We start from the raw sequence: 14514 nt of genomic DNA, 5'->3' as shown, positions 1-14514 counted from the left end.
CTTTTGGTTGCAGCATTACAACTGGTAATTGGTTAATACAATTAACAGTTTTCCATTTGTTCCCGCGCTTTTAGTAAAACTACAAACGGTTGTGATCTTATCAGGGGCTCTCTAGGTGGTGTTTCTGAGATGTGTGAGGGGGGAGATGTGTTTGTGTTGGGCTCAGGAAGTTGGGACAAAATAGAGGATTGTGTTTGTACTGGGCCCAGGACTAAGATATGTGGCAGATACCAGTAATTAGAGCAGGACAGAGACTTTCACAATGTTTGTCCTTACAATGTCCGGAGTATATAGATAACCTAATTAACCTAATCGGTTGGGTCCGGGGTCGATCTTTAACTAGGCTCAGGGTGCCGCCCGGGCTGTCAGGGCGCCGCCCGGGCTGCTTGCCTGTGGACTTCATTTCTGCCTTTTAGTTTTTTTCATTTGATCTCTTTCAGTAGTGATAAAATAACATTTAGTTTTTGAAGCTGATGTATTATTAGAATAATGCGCAGTAACACCATTTTCCTGTCTACCTACCTCCAACTCTTCAGTGCTCCTACTTGCAGCCCTCACCACAGCAATGTCCTTTTACCTGGTCTCATCTCCTTCAGTCCCATTCCCTTACATGTAAAATGCCGGTTTTGGATAAATTTTTAGATCAGACTTGATTAGCAAGTACATCCTGATTCTACCACTTCTCTGATTAAAAATCTTTCAAATGGATCCCATTAGCCACACAATATAGTCTAACAGCCAAACTCGATATAATCTGGCATTTGAGGCCCTCTATAGAAGACCTCATCCTGTTTTCCCAAACTTAGTTCTCATTATCCTCCTTCATGTGCCCTATTGTTTTTCAGAGTTACGCTTGCCCATGCATACAATGTAAATTCTTGCCCATTTAAACTTGGATCATGAGATTCCTTCAGGCTGGAATTGCCAATACCGGTTCCATTTTTACATGCTTTTATTCTATTTATGCTTCAAGACCCAGATCCAAGTCACCTCCTCCTTGGAACAGTCGAGATCCTCGTAGCCCAAAGTAATCTTCATCTTTTTCTAAAGCTGTAAGACTTTTCTGCCTCTTTTCCTGAACCTATCATTTTCTAAATTGTGTCATCATTGTTTATCTATGCCTTATCACTACTGATGGACTATCATTGATCTTTTTCTACTTAAATACTAAATATACTTCCTTGAATATTAAAACAATATGTAATAAATAAATTTACCAATCCATTCATACCCTCAGTCATTGTTCTTCTGTACTATGAATGCCAATAAGTTTAAGTGGTTTCCTTAAGTAACAATCAGTACACACTGAAATCAAAGCTATTCAAACTTCACAAACTCCAACTCTCTCTTTAGTTTGCAGGCCTATTTCAGATGAGCAGAATCATTAGCAACATATGGTTCATCACTGTGTATTGCTTACATTTCAGAATAATTTTGTCCTAGATGCCATCTGTGAATAAATCTATCACGGACTGGGCCTTTGGAAGCATTTCAACTTTGGGAAATGTCTGACTGTGCAAATACTCTACGGTTTCGCCTGACTTAGAAGCTATGGACAGGGCAAGCCTGACCTACTAAGTAATGTACCTGTAACAACAATCACCCTGGCCATTTGCTATCCATTGGATTTACAGTCAGAGTTGGGGAGAGCCACCATTGTTTATGTTTCCTGCCAAGGTCCAGGTACAAAACCTTAGTACTCCCTGATGTTGAAAGCAGTCCTTTCACTGTGAGCAAAACTGGAACAAGAAAATAGACTGAAGGCCAATCCCAGTGAAGTTTAACTTTGGAACTAGCAATGACCTGTATTTGTGTAGAATGCAAGCTTTACAGACATTACTTTCAGTATCTATTTAGTTCTTATTCCTACTAGGGCTATTTTGAGATTATTTTATCCTCACCATTTCTTATAAAATTGTCAATAAATTGTTCATCCCTTTAAGCTCTTCTCAAATCATTTCTGAGCTATCTGCTTAGGTCATGGAGTAGACAAAACTAAATCCTATATTCTGAGAATTGTTTTTTGTATGTTTTTATGGTAGACCATTTAATTATCTTGAGATAATTATTTATCTCTCCTTTGTATTTTTATCCTGAATTATAAAATTTTGATCTCAAAGAAGGCCTTTTCTTCCATAAAGATTTTATTTTTTAACTTCTCATGTTTTGGAAAAGAAAAAGTTAAATGTAGAATGCAACTGAATATAAATAGGACTGCAGTGTTAAATGCCACTCAGCCTCTTTCAATCACACTATGTAAATAAAAGATTTGTTGGCAGCAATTTTCTTGGTGTGTTGGGTAAATTCTTCATAAATTCAGTTTTCAGCCTGACAGTGTTCATAAAAGCGGAATATAAAAGTAAAACATATGAACATTTTCCACCAGTTTTATTATGCAAAATACTTGATTTTGTATAAAATTGGATTTTTCAAGGCTAGGAAAATCTTCAATAAATCACATCAGCAGTTCCAAAAACATATATAGAACCCCGTGTGTTTTCTCACTCAGCAACTCTATGAGTAAGAAGGAGAACTGAAGACTCTGCTATTAAAGCAAAGATCGAGGGAGGGAGGGATAGAGGGAGGGAGGGACGGATGGTGGGGTTGGGGGAAGGAAGGACAAAAAGAAGGGAGAGAGAGAGGGAGGAAAGGAGGCAGCCCAGGAGAGAATGATCTGATCATGTTCTCAGAGTGTGACAGAAAATGGAAACTATGTTCTTTTAAAAACCCTCCATGTACAATGTAAGGTCTGTTCTGTTTGGTCTGTATAGTGACGTGTCTTTGTTTTAACTCAGGGCCTCAGCAAGGATGTGGTGGTTATCTGACAGGTTTGAATAATATCTTTGCCTTTCCTGACTCTGATTCGAATGGAATATATGACAAGAATTTAAACTGTGTATGGATCATAATTTCACCTGTAAACAAACTAATTCACCTCACCTTCAATACGTTTGCTCTGGAGGCAGCAAGTACTCGGCAAAGATGCCTTTATGATCATGTAAAGGTAAGGCTGTTTTATTTTTTAACAGAGTCTACTCATCCAAGACTCTAATACAGTGTATTCCAGTTTATATCATTACAGGAAGTTCTGAAAATTGTGAGTACAGGTACTACCGCTTTTTTAAATGACCTATTCTTCAATGATGCAACATTTAATATTATAGATGCTCTACCTTCATATCAAATTAATCTTTAATATGGGTGACTCAAATATTTTGTGCGACTGGTTTCTAACATTAGCATTGAAATCTCCTATTCATCAATGTCTTGCAAGAGACGATCTATGGGAAGGTCGATTTTCTGGAGAGAGATACTCAAAGGAGCTTTGGCAAATCCTAAAATAAACAATGTCAGTGACACAAATAATCACCTCTTAATTTGTCTATTTCTTAGGCTTATAGATTTGCTTATCATATTATGTTTAGATAGTAAAATGGTTCTGAAATCACATTAAAAGTAAATTAAGACTGGGCACGATGGCTCGTGCCTGTAATCCCCACATTTTGGGAGGCTGAGGTGGGCGAGTCACTTGAGGCCAGGAGTTCAAGACCAGCCTGGCCAATATGGTGAAACCCCGTCTCTACTAAAAATACAAAAAAATTAGCTGGGCCTGGTGGTGGGCGCCTGTAATCCTAGCTACTAGGGAGGCTAAGCCAGGAGAATCCCTTGAGCTCAGGAGGCAGAGGTTGCAGTGAGCTGATAGCTCGCCACTGCACTCCAGCCTGGGTGACAGAGCAAGACTCTGTCTCAAAAAATAAAAATAAAATTAAAAAAGTAAATCAAGAAACTTCTGTTCAATTGTTAAGACTCTTTAATATTAAATTATTATACCTTCAGGTTATATGGGTTCAGATTATAAGTTAAGTAGCATCAATCAACATTTACTACTGCACTCTCAGGGGAAAAAGTCTGACAAGATTTCCATTTATAGGAGCTTAAGTCTGACTGGAAAATTATGGGATGACACATGCAAATTAAGAATGTGCAGTTCAGGATAGTAAGCGCTTAATCGCTAAGGAATGCATTTGATGTAGGCTTGAAGCAATGTGCAAGCTTAAAAGGAAAGAAAGTTCATGAAACTCTGGCATGATCAAGAAAGACATGATAGAGTGAGGGAAAGCTTACTCAAATCAGGAGAGAATTCAGACAAGGTGAACATTTTCAAAAAGGCACTGAACTTGATATGTGCATGTTCTCGAAAGAGTAAAGAGGCTGGCTGAATTGAAGCAGAATAGTGCTAAAGAGTAGCAAGAAATAAGGTGGCATAAGTAGAGAAATACTGAGATTACAAAGGATCCTAAAAGTCAAACTAACGACTGTAGACTCTGTGCGGCTGAAAATAAGGAGTGGTTGAAGGTTTTCCAATGAGTGATGTGATGAGAGCAGTAGCTAGGGAAGACTAATCTGAAATCAGCAGTGTGGGAACTAGAAGGAGAGGAGGCTGGGAGGGCTCCAGGGAGAGGTCACTCCTAGGTGAGGAGGCCACTCTTAGACCCCAATCAGGGGTGCAGCCATGGTGGAGATGGCAAGAGAGGTGCAAGAGAAACTTAAGTTCTAGGACTGTCATAAACTTTAGAGAAACTTGTTTTAAAAGAAAAGGAAGGAAAATTTGTGGAGGGAATACCCATTTGAGTACTTAATGATATGCTTATGCTTTTACTATGAAAAGGGCTAAGGCTGGGAGACCAGAAAAATAGCAGTGTGGTTTTGGTGAGAGCAAGACAGACAAATGAGACTGCAGTGGGCAGAGAACAGAATGGAGCTCCAGTGGGAAGACAGCTCCATGAATAGAGAGGACGCAGTAAAGAGCCTTCCTTCCAGCAGGAGAAAGGATGCTTTCTTAGAGGAAGTCAGCATGGATTCCGGAGAGTCAGGCTCTCAGCTCCAGGAAAGGTACCCAGGGAGGCAGTTGGAGAGGGCAAAAGGGGCAGAAAAAGAAACAGATGCATCATGAAAAAACAAATGTGAAGACCAGGAATAGCGTAGTATCCCTGAAGTCAAGAGGCAGGGGGATTCTTTTACAAAGCAAGGGTGGTCAATGCTATTAAATTGTAAAGTAGAGGCCAAGAAAGGTAAAGATGAAGAACAGCCTCATTCCTTTGGATGACAACCATTTTAAGAAAGTATTGGCACAGAAGCTGGATCAGAGGAGTTCATGAACCACTAAAGATAACAAGGAATATCAATTCAGGCTAAATTCTCCTTTCTTAAAATGAGATCTGGCCTGCTGGGTGCTGTGACTACCACCTGTAATCCCAGCACTTTGGGAGGCAGAGGTAGGCAGATTGCTTGAGCTCAGAAGTTTGAGACCAGCCCTGGCAACATAGTGAGACTCCGTCTCTGTGAAAAATACAAAAAAAGTATCTGGGTGTGGTGGTTAGCACCTATGGTCCCAGTTTCTCAAGAGACTGAGGTGGGAGGATCCCCTGAACCCAGGAGGTAGAGGCTGCAGTGAGCTGTAATTGTGCCATTACACTCCAGCCTGGGCAACAGAGTGAGACACTTTTAAAAAAAAATAAATGGTGGGGAGAGACTGAAATGACTAGAGCAGGCCTAAAGCTGAATTCAGAGCTGTTCAAGAGCTCCCCTGGTCTAACAGAAAGGTAATGAGGTTTAGATACAGACAGTATGGGGACTCAAACCCAATTTTGCTGTCAGACTAGTTTCCTGATCTCCCCAATTCCTCATCACTTCATCTATTTTTCTTTAAATCACATAATAGTACCTCCCATGAAAGGCAGCTTTGAGGATTAAAATTATGTGTACTAGAGTGTTTAGCACTGTGCCTAACATAAATTGTAAACAAATTTACCTCCCTTTTTCTTCCCCCCTTGGAGTAATTCCAAATAGGCATGGGCACTACAGAATTCCTTTTCCTTAAAAATTAAAAACAATGGATTTACATATAAAATTACAATTTCAAGAATGTTTTGAGGATGGCTTTGCTAGGAGAGTTGATTGGATTTACTCTCAAGATCCATTTTATGGAGTGTGATTTGATAATGTCATTAAAACAGCTTGTCATTGTCTGAATTTTGCAATTCGTTCAGGCCAGAAACTGCAATATCAAAAACAAGGAGTTATTTTCTTGCTTCAAAATAAATACCTTTTTTTTCAAATAAATTCTGTTCAGAACTATTCTTGTTTTCCCCCTTGGAAAAGCAATTTCCTTCTATTGGCAACGTTTCCAACTACCAGTAAACTGGCAGATCAAAGAACAGCCCTTGGAATGTGGAACTTGGAAGTTTCTTTGTTAAAGAGATTTTTCTGTGATAAATGGGACGTTTGATTCCTTTTAGATTCTTTTAGAGATTATAAATCACTTTTAGAAAAGCTAATTTAACTGAACTCTGTGCTGTGGTAGATACACAAGTAAAATCATACACAAGTAAAATCATACTAATTCATGATTGTGAAAGGGTTGACTTGGAGAGTAATTACAGTAACTGAATCACCTAGTGAATTGTGCATTTCACTGAGTGGTCTCTATTGAAATCCACGTCACATCCATTACAAAAGGAGTTAGTTGGCAAGGGTATGTGCCAGGCCCTGTACCCGCATCACTGGAGGTGTAGAGAGCTAAAGACATATCTTGAGGAGTTCTAGCTTCTTGAGGAGCTGTCAATAAAGTGTAATTTTTGTATTTTTAGTAGAGATGGGGTTTCACCATGTTTGCCAGGCTGGTCTCAAACTCCTGACCTCCTGGTCTCAAACTCCTGATCCACCTACCTCAGACTCCCAAAGTAAGAGGATTACAGATGTCTGTGCCCCTTTTCATAGCCAATATTTTGTAATGCGTCCTTTCCCACCTGAAGTGAACATCATCTATGCTATAACATACCCATAATGTGATTTCAAAAAATCACTATGATATCCTGAAGGCAATGAAAAGGAAAAGGAAAGTACATAAAATAGTGTATGTTCGCATATGTAAATACTGTAACACTGCTACACAAAGTCATGTAATAAAATAGATACTTTTTATATGTGGAATGGTGCTGAATAACAAGTATAAATTTAAACAAATATGAGTGGGTTGCTTTTGCAACCCAAATGCCAGTAGCAGCATCGCCATCTGCAGCATGAATTTCCAAACTGGTGGAAAGACTCAAAACAAACATTTCTAAACCAAAAAAGTGCAATCTTCCCTCAGCTTACACAATAATTACATTTCTGGAAATTTGGTGCAAAATGAAACTGTGCAAAAATATTTTTGTGTTTATATATAAAATGGATTTAGGTTCTGGGATCAAATAATTACAAAAAGGTTTCTTTACACAAATGTCAGACAGGACATCCAAAAGTTATGTGGGACATAAGTTTTCACTTTGCAAAACTGTATTGTGAATTACTAAATGCCAGTTATAGCCCCAAATTATAGTGATGACCCAAAAACCACCACACTTGTGCAAAACACTCCCTACGGGGTGGTATTGACCTCATTGAGAAGGTCTGACTTAACGCACCGGGCTTAGCCATTCAGTCTGTGTCAGACACTGGAGCTGAGGAGGGGCTGTCCATCTCTGGGGAGAGATCAGCAGTCTATGGAAGTCATCATGTTCCTATCCATATGAGGTCGCACCTACTATTCATTTATTCTTTCATTCTGAAAGAGATCAAATGAAAAAAAACTAAAAGGCAGAAATGAAGTCCACAGGCAAGCAGCCCGGGCGGCGCCCTGACAGCCTGGGCGGCGCCCTCAGCCTAGTTAAAGATCGACCCCGGACCCAACCGATTAGGTTAATTAGGTTATCTATAGACTACGGACATTGTAAGGACAAACGTTGTGAAAGTCTCTGTCCTGCTCTAATTACTGGTATCTGCCACATATCTTAGTCCTGGGCCCAGTACAAACACAATCCTCTATTTTGTCCCAACTTCCTGAGCCCAACACAAACACATCCCCCCCCTCACACATCTCAGAAACACCACCTAGAGAGCCCCTGATAAGATCACAACCGTTTGTAGTTTTACTAAAAGCGCGGGAACAAATGGAAAACTGTTAATTGTATTAACCAATTACCAGTTGTAATGCTGCAATCAAAAGAATTCCTTTGTACCTCTGTAGCCTTACATATCCTGTATGCATCGGGCTATAAAAAGCGGCCACATGCATCATTCAGGGCCCTCTTGTATGTTGTAAAACAGAGGGACCAAGTTCGAACTTGCATTAAAGATCCTTGCCGCTTGGCTTTGACTCCGGATTCTGGTGGACTTCTTCGGGGAATAAAGGGTCTGGGCATAACAATTCAATCAATGTTAATTAGCATACCTACTATATTCTAGACATTGCTCCAACAACTAGAAAAGAACATTGAGATTTTAGAAAACAATACTAAGAAAACTTCTGCACTTGTAGAGCTGATTCTAATCATTGCTTCTTTGTGGTTTTTTTCTGAGGCAATTGGGACTAATATAACTTTTTTTCCCCAGAAGATTCTGAAATGAGTCAGAGTTTAGCCCCAAACCTGAAAAGTCACTCTCTATTCTTCTTCCCATACTAAATTATGCCCTGGCATGTTGCCCGGCAGACCCCATCAGACGTTCTGCAGTAAGATCAAAGAATTCATGAAGATACTCTAAGATGCTCCAAGTAAGAATATCAAAATCCTCCTGTGACCAGATTCCCAGGGAAATATTAAAAGATAAAGTCCTAAGGATATTAATGTATAAAATTATTAAATTTGAAAAGAATTACAGTCCAATATCAAAGCCTATTGCCCTTGTGCATTAAAAGTTCATAGGAATTAAAATCCAAAACTTTTCTTTCCCAGTTTCTCTGACTGCTCAAGTCAATAGCTGGGTGAAGTATGGGATCTTGCCATGGTTGTGGCAGCACCTGCCTGCCACTAAATTATTTGTACAATGCCTTCAGGACCTTTAGCAGATTCTAAAACTATCAGAGTTCTAAAAGTTGAGAAAATATAACATTCTTCTCAGCACTTACCCACATCCACAAGACTTGGAACATAATTCAAGCTCCAGGTCCAATGCGGTTGTGCTAGGATATGTATGCTCCCAGAATGCAGCCCGTAGCTGCGTATGATGGTGTAGATCTAAAGACACCATTTATATCCCGGTTTATGTATGATTCCCTCTCCTCATCATTGTATAGGGCACCCCCTGCAATGCATTGTAGGGCAACCTGGCAAAAGTCTGTGGTGGAGACTTAGTGTTATCAGAGAACAAGAGAGCAGATAGAGATCTTGGGTTTGACGCACAGGAGTCTAGAGCCTCCTATGTCATGCCTCCCGAGGCTACAAGCTATTTCAGCTCACTTAGGAGAAATCTTACTGTGGTAGTGAATGAACTAATCCAACACCAGCTTGGGGCCAGGCACATATGTCATTTCTTTCCATCTAGCCCTGGCTTCTTCCTCATACCTTCTTTCACATTTACCAGTTATCCATTTAAAGCCCAAATCCGAGCTTACCTCATGTAGGATCAGATCCAAACTCCTTAGCGTGAAATGTATGGAACTTCACAGCTTTGTTTGTTGGACTTTGTCATTTCTCGTGTTCTCTCACCCTAGCCTCCAGGCCCAATGAAGGGGGTCAGAAGTTGTTGACACATGCCATGTGTTTTACACTTCCATGGCCTGGCACTCATGTCTGGCTGGCTGGGATACCCTTCCTCTTTTGTAGGTCTGGAAGGTCTCTACTTACATTTAAGGGCCAATCCAAATGTCTGTCTCCATCATGTGGGTTCTCATGATACACTTCCATTCTTTTTATTGTAGCACTTATTTTTCTCTATTTTGTATATAATTTATATACACACATATATTTATATGTATACATATACAGTGTATGTGCATATACACACAAGTGTATGTATATTTAATTTATAGACCTTTACTCCCTTTTGTTCATGAGGAGGTCTATGTCTTGAAGGTCTAGATAGGGCTTTATACATCCTTGTATGCACAGGACCCAGCACGGAGGCCTGGCACACAGGTCCCAGAATAAAAATGCTTGTGGCCGGGAGCGGTGGCTCATGCCTGTAATCCCAGCACTTTGGGAGGCCGAGGTGAGTGGATCACGAGGTGAGGAGTTGGAGACCAGCCTGGCCAACATGGTGAAACCCCATCTCTACTAAAAATACAAAACTTACCTGGGTGTGGTGGTGGGCGCCTGTAATCCCAGCTACTTGGGAGGCTGGGGCTGGAGAATCATTTGAACCCAGGAGGCGGAGGTTGCAGTGAGCCAAGATCACACCATTGTACTCCAGCCTGGGCAACAGGGCAAGACTCTGTGTCAAAAAAAAAAAAAAAAAAAAAAAGCTTGCTAATATAAACGTGATCATAAAGACAGCAATGATTATCATGAAATTTTAACTTGCTTACCAGAAAAAGTGCATGATCTAAAACTTGGCAAATGTGCTCTTCCGTGAAACAAGGGGGTGAAGATTAGAAAACTCGAGTTTCTTCGGATTCTGAATTAACTAAAATCATGTTTAAGTTGGAAAGACAGTGCCATCTAGTGGTGCATTTCTTTTTCTTTCAAAATGACTGGTTTTAGCCATTCCTGTCTTACATAATCCTCGCACTTTAGAATAATGTCAGTGGTCATGGTCATGGCTGTTCTGCAGCCTTGAGCACATCATAGTTCTGTTATGAATTTAATATTTGGAGTTAGATACACACAGATACTCATTTAGAAATACAATGAAGATTACTCAGAAGAAGACAAATGTTTTCTAGTTATGTGTTTGAGAGAAATCCAAGCACCCACTATTTCAAAGGATGTTTCTAGAAGGCTGCCATGGCTGGGAATTGTTCTGGGTGCTGGCGACACCACAGTGAAGAAGTTAGACAGAGTCTCCCTCTCCCCACCCGTGGGACTTACATGCTTGTTGTGAAAGAGACCGGACAAAGCAAATAAACAATAAATAAGATCAGTTTTGATTATAATAGGAAAATAAAACAGGATGATGTTGGGAGAGGGCAACATTCGCTAGCACGGGCTTCTCTGAGGAGGTGACATGTGAGGTGAGGGCCCATGACAGGGAGTCCTTAGCTGTGCGGGTTCAGCTTCAGCTGAGGAAAGACGTCTCCCGGCAGGAAGAGCTGCAAGAGCAGGGCCGTCGGCAGGAGTCCTCCTGGGATGAAGGAAGTGTAACCAGCAGTGAGGTGCGGGCGACCTGGGAAGGAGGCACAGGTCAGAGCAGCTGGGGCTTGGAGACTGTGGGAAGGAGCTGGAATTTTACTTTAGGTGCAACGGGGACCTGCTGGAGCATTTTAGTCAGAGCAGGAGCATCATCTCATTGGAATTTGCAGACAGGCAGGCAGTTCAGTGGAGAACACTATGGCTGCTCCGGAATTAGGTCTATTAAGAAGATGTTTCAGTGGGAACAGGTGAAGGACAATGGTGGTCACCTGGAGATGGAGCCCTCTGAGATATATTTTGAAGGTAGAATGGAGTAGATGTGGAGTGAAGAGAGAGAGACGAATCAGAGATGACTGAAGTTGTAGGCTTGAAACATTGAGCTAAAGAAGCCTCAGGGAGAACAGTTTTGGGAGGGCTTGTGGAAGAGAGGAATCAAAGCACTTGTTTATTTATTTATTAGATATTGATTGAGTGCTTCTCATGTGCAGACACCTAAAAACTGGGAACATGGCAGTGAGCAGAACAGAAATCTGTGCATTCATGGAACTTGTATTCTCTTCAGCAGGAAAGATAATGAAATAAACAAGTTAGCCTGGGCAACATGACAAGACCACATCTCTAAAATTTTTCTTTTATTAGCTATGCATAGTGGCATGCACCTGTAGTCCCAGGTACTTAGGAGGCTGAGGTGGGAGGATCACTTGAGCCCAGAAGTTCAAGGCTGCAGTGAGCTATGAGTGCAGCACTGCACTCCAGCCTGGACAACAGAGTGAGACCTTGTCTCAAAAAAAAAAAAAAAGTTAAATATGTAGTATATAGTAGAAGGTAATACTTGCTGTGGAGAAAAGTCAAGCAGGAAAGGAGATGGGAATGGGAATGTTGGGAGAGTTTACACAAGGAAGGCCTTATTGAGTTGGGGCTATCTTTTTTTTTTTTTTTTTTTTTTGGAGAGAGTCTTGCTTCGTCACTCAGGCTGGAGTGCAGTGGCACAGACTCAGCTCACTGTAACCTCTACCTCCTAGATTTAAGCGATTATCCTGCCTCAGTCTCCTGAGTAGCTGGGATTACAGGTGTGTACCACCACGCTGGCCAAGTTGGGGATATCTGAGACCTGAAGGAATGTAGGAAGACAAAAGATGTGGATATACAGGGAAGAGCATTCCAGGCAAAGGGAACAGCAAATGCCATACCCAAGAAGCAGAAGCATGCCTGGTTTGACTCAAGAAGCAAAATGAACAAAGGGAGACAATAAGAAATTAGATCAGAAAGGACAGGGGTGGCAGAGGAGGAGAGACGGCCATTGTGATGGCTTTGGCTGTTCTATTGAGTGGATGGGAGGCAGTTAGGAGGGTTTCAGTAGAGCAGTGGACCTGGTCTGACTTATATTTTAATAGTATCCTCTTAAAGACATTTTGAGAATAGACTAAAGAGGAACAAGAGCAGAATCAGGGACTTCGTGGGAGGCTCAGGGATCGTCTAGGCAAGAGATCAGAGCAGCTGGGGCCAGAGTGTTAGTAGGTACAGTGGTTAAGGTAGCAGTGGGTGAACGGACTCTCATGACACATTCTTTTTAAAACCATAGATTACTTTCCCAAACAGGAAAAAAAATGTTAGGCATCATACCAGATCTTCACTGAAAGTCTTAATATAATCAATCCAATTATAATTATCTTCCTAAACTAAGACCACCTCGAAGAACATCAATGTAAAAATGTTTAATCGTGACCTATTGCAACTTCGCATCCAATTTAGTGTGAAAGAGGCAACTTTTTTGTAAATAATGGAGAAGTAATGAATTGTTTTTCTTTTCAGTTATATTATGGGGTTAATGAAAATGCCAACTTGGCTGGAACGTTTTGTGGTTCCACCGTACCTGCTCTTTTTATCTCTTCTGGTAACTTCCTTATGGTTCAATTTGTCAGTGACTTAACATTAGAAAGGGAAGGATTTAATGCTACATACACCATCATGGACAGTGAGTAAATAGAAGCATTTTTATATGTTATGAAATAACACATGTATTTATGCACTGAAAAGAATGCCCTGCTTATTATATTGAAATTTCAATGTTAATTACTAAACTCAATGTCAATTACTATCTAAACTCAATGTTAATTACTAAACACCATATTAATTACTCTATGTTTAATCTGTAGTACAAATCTGATACAATTTTTAGTCAACGATATAAACCCCCAATTCTTAATGGAATGATGAAAATATAGCTCCCCTGGGGTGGGAGACAGAGAAGACAGAATTTTAAAGATTGCCTGAGATGAGACATGAATAAAATGTCTCCTGTGTTGCTTTTTCTTCCCAGTGTCTTGTGGTGGAACAGTGCAACTTGGACCCCATAAAATATTTCATCACTCAATTCATCAGACCCAGAGGTCCCATTTTCCATCTGTACTTGGGTCTTTCACACTCCTCCACATCAGCAGGTCAAGCTAACTGTGTGGGTGTTACAGCTGAGCTTGTAACACTTCATGCAGAATTACTTAGAGCTTCAGGACTCGCCACAGGTAACAATTATAGGATGAATGACAGTTGCATCTAGTGACCTTTTCACCAGCATTTGCAAAACACTTGAAATAATGAGGCCATGATTAAATAATTTTCTTAGTTACTTCCAGCTTAATGTGCTTTTCATCTGTACACAAAGCCCTCCAATCAGGTGTGTCAAGAAACTTGAACTTGGTCCTGTAGGTCCAGAGCTCTCGAAGCTTCATGTGCCTAAGAATGCATTAAGATGCATCTTAAAAGTGCGTCCTCCCTGGCCCACCTTCAGAGACTGAGTTATAACACCCATTTATCTGAATTTTTGACAAACATCTCTGGTGTTTTGGTGCCAATACCAGAGCTCCATGGACCATGCTTGCAGAAATACATATAGTTAGTAGGATTTATTTATAGGCTGAGTTGAAAGCGTCAATACAGAACACAAGAGAATCAGTGAAGAGGCCATTTGGCACCAGTTTCAGAGGTCTATATTCATGGTAATATAAGAGAGATAAAAAGAAAAGGGCCGGGCACGATGGCTCATGCCTGTAATCCTAGCACTTTGGGAGGCCGAGGCGGGTGGATTACCTGAGGTCAGGAGTTCAAGACCAGCCTGGCCAATGTGATGAAATCCTGTCTCTACTAAAAATACAAAAAATTAGCCGGGTTCAGTGGTGTGTGCCTATAAGCCCCGCTCCTCGGGAGGCTGAGGCAGGAGAATCGCTTGAACCCGGGATGCAGAGGTTGCAGTGAGCCGAGATTGTGCCACTGCACTCCAGCCTGGGCGACAGACCAAGACTTTGTCTCAACAATGACAGCAACAAGAAAGAAAAGAAGAATGAACGAAAGGAAGGAAGGAAGGAAGGAAAGAAGGAAGGAAGGAAGGAAGGAAGGAAGGAAGGAAGGA

The 14514-nt window shown here is 40.8% G+C and overlaps 1 pseudogene; it reads left to right on the top strand.

Moving 5' to 3' along the window:
• The window catches only part of LOC108541947 (cubilin-like), a 37404-nt pseudogene that overhangs the window by 6246 nt on the left and 16644 nt on the right, over nucleotides 1–14514 (top strand).

Source organism: Rhinopithecus bieti, unplaced genomic scaffold (assembly GCF_001698545.2).
Source record: "Rhinopithecus bieti isolate Rb0 unplaced genomic scaffold, ASM169854v2 scaffold_20310, whole genome shotgun sequence".
Taxonomy (NCBI): domain Eukaryota; kingdom Metazoa; phylum Chordata; class Mammalia; order Primates; family Cercopithecidae; genus Rhinopithecus; species Rhinopithecus bieti.
This window is presented reverse-complemented; position numbering and strand designations above follow the sequence as displayed.